The following is a 5,126-nucleotide window of genomic DNA, read 5'->3' as shown; positions in this document are numbered from 1 at the left end:
AGTGTACAGATCAAGAAAAATTAAAAGATCACTGCGGGTGATAGAGAAGAGATGTGGGGGAATTTTTCAATTAAGAATAGAGAAAAATAGCTAGGTGGTTGCAATGCGCACCTTGCACACCAGTTATCCCAACCCTCGGGAGGCCCATACTGCTTTTCCAGAGAACTCCAATGCAATTTCCAACACCCACATCAGATGACTCACAACTACCAACTACTGCAGCTCCAAGAGATGCAGTGCCTGTGGTCTCCCAGATCACCTGCACACTCGTGTGCACATAGACACACACATACAAATTCTTTAAAAAATATATGAAAATGAACCCACTCAACACGAAGGTCCTGGAAACCTAGATAACCACTCAGTGCCAGTGACATCATGGTTACTGGAAGAGAACCTATAACCACTACTTTACTAAACCAGCACAATCCCTAACAACCATCTAAGCATTGTCTTTATACCAGCAGATGAGTGTAGTATTCGACCCTCATCAAGGAAACTTCTCTTTGTAGCAGACCAAAATCAATATAGAAAAAGCACAACAAATCAAAATGCAGAGTTGTGGAGCCCAGTCCCAGTGGATACATCTATGAAACATTCCCACACATAAGGCCCAGGGAACATTTCAGAAGAGGGATCAGAAAGATTGTAAGAGCCAGAGGATCTAAGAGTTTGCTAAAAGGTTGTGTTCCTAGTAATATCAGAAGCCACCCCCGATAGCTGAACAAGGACACCATCAATGGACATGCTGACATGGATAGGGACAACCCAGGATGGCCTCAAACTCACAGAGATCCACTTGCCTCTGTGTCCTGAGTGCTGGGATGAAAGGCGTGTGCCACCAGACCTGGCACGTTGTTGGGTTTGCTTGTTTGTTTGTTTTAAGATTGGCTTTTGTTTGTATTGTGTGTGGATATATCTGTGTATGCTCACCATGTGTGCAAGTGCCAGTGGAGACCAGAAGAAGGCAGTGGAGACCCTGAAACTGGAGTTCTAGGTGGTTTTGAACTGTCAGACATGGGTGTTGAGATCTAAGCTCAAGTCCTCTGTAAGAGCAACAAGCACTCTTGACTTTTGAGCAATCTCTCCAGCCCCCAAAAGATAAATTTCTACAAACATGTCAACAAGACATATCAACTACAAATGTATACAAGTAAATGAAATGACCTGTGAACTGAAGCTGGGTTTTTTGTTTTTGTTTTGTTTTGTTTTTATTTTCCCATGCATGTGTATTTTGCCTGGTGCCCTAAGAACCAAAAGAGGGTCTCAGGTTCAATGCAACTGGAGTTACAGGTGGTTGTGAGTCACCATGCAGATACTGGGAACTGAACCCAGGTTCTCTTGAAGAGCAGCAGTCCTCTTAACCTCTTAACCACTCTCCAGCCTGCCTGAGACACTCTAATGCCATCTGCTTAAGGTGGTCACTGATAGGCCACCCATGTGGCTGGTCCTGCTATAGTGTCCTCCTTGCTTCATAAGTTGTCAAAGTCACTCACCTGCAACTGAAAAAAGAGTGAGCTGAGTGACAGAGTGATGACAGTGAGCTTCAAAGGAAACGGGGGTCTTATCACAACTCTCTGCAGCTTCCCAGTCTGGCCCAGTAGTGCTCACCCAATGAATAGTCACTGGGCTTCTTGAAGACAAGGGCAAACCCAAGGCCACTGAGTGCCTCTGACTCAGAAAACATGGCTCATTGTCGTAGGTCTGGTTGTTCCGTTAAAAATAAATGTGCTGTGTGACAGACACCGTATCAGGAGGAACTGCTGTTAGAACTCAGAACTCCCTCCGCACCTTGCAGATTGTGATAGTATAGGGCAGGTTACAGATGAGGAAATGGAGGCCACATTCACACGGGACTTCTGAAAGGCAGGAGGGCAAACTTCTGATCGTCAGATGTTATCACTGGAAGGCAGGAAGGAGGCAAGCATGTGTGTCTGTTCCAGTCTGCCCATCACCTCCATTCACAACCTGCTCCCCATCTAAGTCCCTCAAATTATAGGACTTTCAAACCTGAAAGGCAGGGCCCTGAACTCATCATCTGAACTGCTGAAACCCCAAAAGATCAAACCTCTACACGCAAGACATAGTGATGGCATCCCAGAATTCAGGAGATAGAAGGAAGGGGACTTCTGTGAGTTCAAGACCAATTTGGACTACATAGTGAATTCCAAGCCAGGGCTACATAGTGAGACTACCTCGAAATAAAAACAATAAACAAAAAACAAATCTTTACATTTTAAGACCAAATCTCTTGCTATTTTAAAGATTAAGTTTGTGTGTGTGTGTGTGTGTGTGTGTGTGTGTGTGTGTGTGTGTGCTACCATGTGGGTCCCAGGGATCTAAATCAGGTCCTCAAGCTTAGAGGGGAAGAGCTTTTCTGTTTTTAAGGTCCTGAGGCTTGAACCCCAGGCCTCACGTGTGCTAAGTGCCTGCTCTACTGAGCCACATCCTGTCTACTTATACTTTCTTTTTGTTTTCTTTCTTTATATGTTTTGACTTTGTTTGTTTGTTTGCTTGCTTGCTTGCTTGCTTGCTTTTATTTTGTTTTATTGAGACAGTGTGGAGGGCACAGGGTCCAATTACAGATCGAGCTAAAGAAACCAGAATTGTTAAGTAGAAAGGTTTTTTTGTCTTCAGTGGAAGAAATTGACACCTGTTGGCCTGGAAGGCTGCAGTGGATGTTGTTTAATAGTCTGGCAATCTTTGCTTTTCTGTACAGCTGGGCCTCAGCCAATCTCCTTATCTTCAGCTTTGTTTCTCAGTCAATAGAACCCATCCTCATGTAAGACTTCCCATGTGCTTCGTTTGCAAAAGAGTTTTCTATGATGCTTGTTACAACCCTTCCTCCACAGGCCCTGGTCCCGAGCATTGTTTCTTAGTCAATAGAACCAATTCTTGAGGAAGAGGTTGCAGGTGCTTTGCAATGAGTTCATTGTAGTCATGCCTCAGGCTTTGTTAGGATAATTGTCCCAAAGAAATGTTTTTTACAAAGTTTTACTGTTTAAATATGTAAAAAAATAATAATAATAAAATAAAAATAAAAATAGCCAAGTGGTGGTGACACATGCCTTTAGTCCCAGCACTTCAGATCTAGCCAGATGGATCTCTGTGAGTTCAAGGCCAGCCTGGCAGCCTAATCTACAGCGTGAATTCCAGGACACCTAGGGCTGTTACACAGAGAATCCCTGTCCAAACAAACAAACAAACAAACTGCTCCAAGAATCTTGACCCAACACTGGCTATGTCATGCGGAACTGAGTTTCCCATCTTGCCTCTCAGTTCATTGCTCTGCTGGCAGTGGAACAGGCAGACAGGGTTCTCTACGTAGACCGCACAAGACAGGGTCTCACTATGTACCCCTGGCTAACTTGAAACTCACTTATATAGATTCTGCTAGTCTTGAGCTAACAGCAATCCTCCTGCCTCTGCCTCCCAAGTACTGGAATAACAGATGCCCATCTTTGTATGTTCAAACGGAGATTTATTTGAAAAACATAAAGAACAGACCATTGCATGGGTCATTTTACACATTAAGATAGGCAATAATACCCAGACGGTGGTGGCACATGCCTTGAATCCCAACATTTGGGAGGTAGAGGCTGGCAAATCTCTGTGAGTTCAAGATCACCCTGGTCTACAAAGCTAGTTCCAGAACAGCCAAAATATACACAAAGAAACCCTGTCTAGAAAAAAAACAAGCAAACAAACAAAAAGTTCGCAATAGTAAGATATGTACTTTTGCCAACACAAACACCTGGATCTACAACAATTGCACAGGTAATTCAATTACAAGCAAATTATGTTCATAGAGAAATAGATCAAAACTTGAAATGTAGGCCAGGCGTAGTGACAAATGCCTTTAATCCCAACACTAGAGAGGCAGGTAGATTTCTGAGTTCAAAGCCAGCCTACATAGGGAGTTCCAGGACAGCCAGGGCTACATAATAAGACCCTATCTCGATAAAATATGTTTTTTAAAAATAAAATACCTAATGTGGTAAGTTATTTCTCCGATGGTGAAATGAGCCAATTCAAGTCAGACTAGACCATATTAAATGCAGATTTATTGGAAAGCTGCTATTGGGCATGTTCTCTGGCTCCAAGGAAAGAGGAGAGGGAAGTCACCATGGGGAGAGGCCGGGGAGGGGGAAGAGAAAGAGAGAAAGGGTGCACACACAGAGAGAAAAGGAGAAGGGAGAGAGGAGAAAGCAAAACATCAGGATTACCTAGGGAGGAGCCTCGGGGGAAGGGCAGCCCAGCCCTGGGCTGGAAAGTTCACCCTTGGGGGCAGCATATGGCAGGTAGGGACTGAGGGAGGATGGGAGAACCTGGAGGCCAGTTCTGCTTTGGTATGTAAGATGCACCTCAGTCCCTAGTCTAGGGTCTGAAACTAAACATAATGCATATCTCTAAAGCTGGTAAGTATCTGGCACTCATATGAAACACTGCGACAGACACCCAAGTCTGTAGACAAGGTGGCGATGAAAACACAGGAGGGTCACCACCATCTGTGTAGCCAACCAAAGTCTTTCACAAACAGATACACAAAAAGAGCATCGTTCCATTTACCGAGGAAGCGTCAGTGTTTTTGTGCATATGCACACAATGCTCACAAGCAAATGCAGCATTTAGAGAATGCATCTTCACAGAGTCAAAAAATGCAGTATGTTAGAACACTCTCAAGTCTCTAAACAACATGTGTAGAAAACAGTAGGGAGATAACGAAAACAGTAGGGAGATAATTTTATCTTTCCATAACATAGCAAATTATAAAAATAATGCCACAGACTGGATATCACTATTCCTCTGAAGCTCAACCTATGCCTCCCAGGCCTGCCACAAAGAACATGGCTGTCTGTCTGTCTGTCTTCTTCCTCTCCCTCCTGCCAGCACTCAGCTCTCTATCCCTTTTACATAACTATGTATATATGACATAACTATGTATATATATATATATATATATATATATATATATATATATCAAAGAACATGGCTGTCTATCTTCTTCCCCTCCCTCCTGCCTCCTACCAGCACTCAGCTCTCTATCCCTTTTACATAACTATGTATATATGTCATATACATACACACATATACAAATTCCTCATTTTGTGAGCATGTGTATGTGT

This window comes from Mus pahari, chromosome 1 (genome assembly GCF_900095145.1).
Source record: "Mus pahari chromosome 1, PAHARI_EIJ_v1.1, whole genome shotgun sequence".
NCBI classification, from domain to species: Eukaryota; Metazoa; Chordata; class Mammalia; order Rodentia; family Muridae; genus Mus; species Mus pahari.
The sequence above is the reverse complement of the archived record's forward strand: the minus strand, read 5'-3'. Positions refer to the sequence as shown.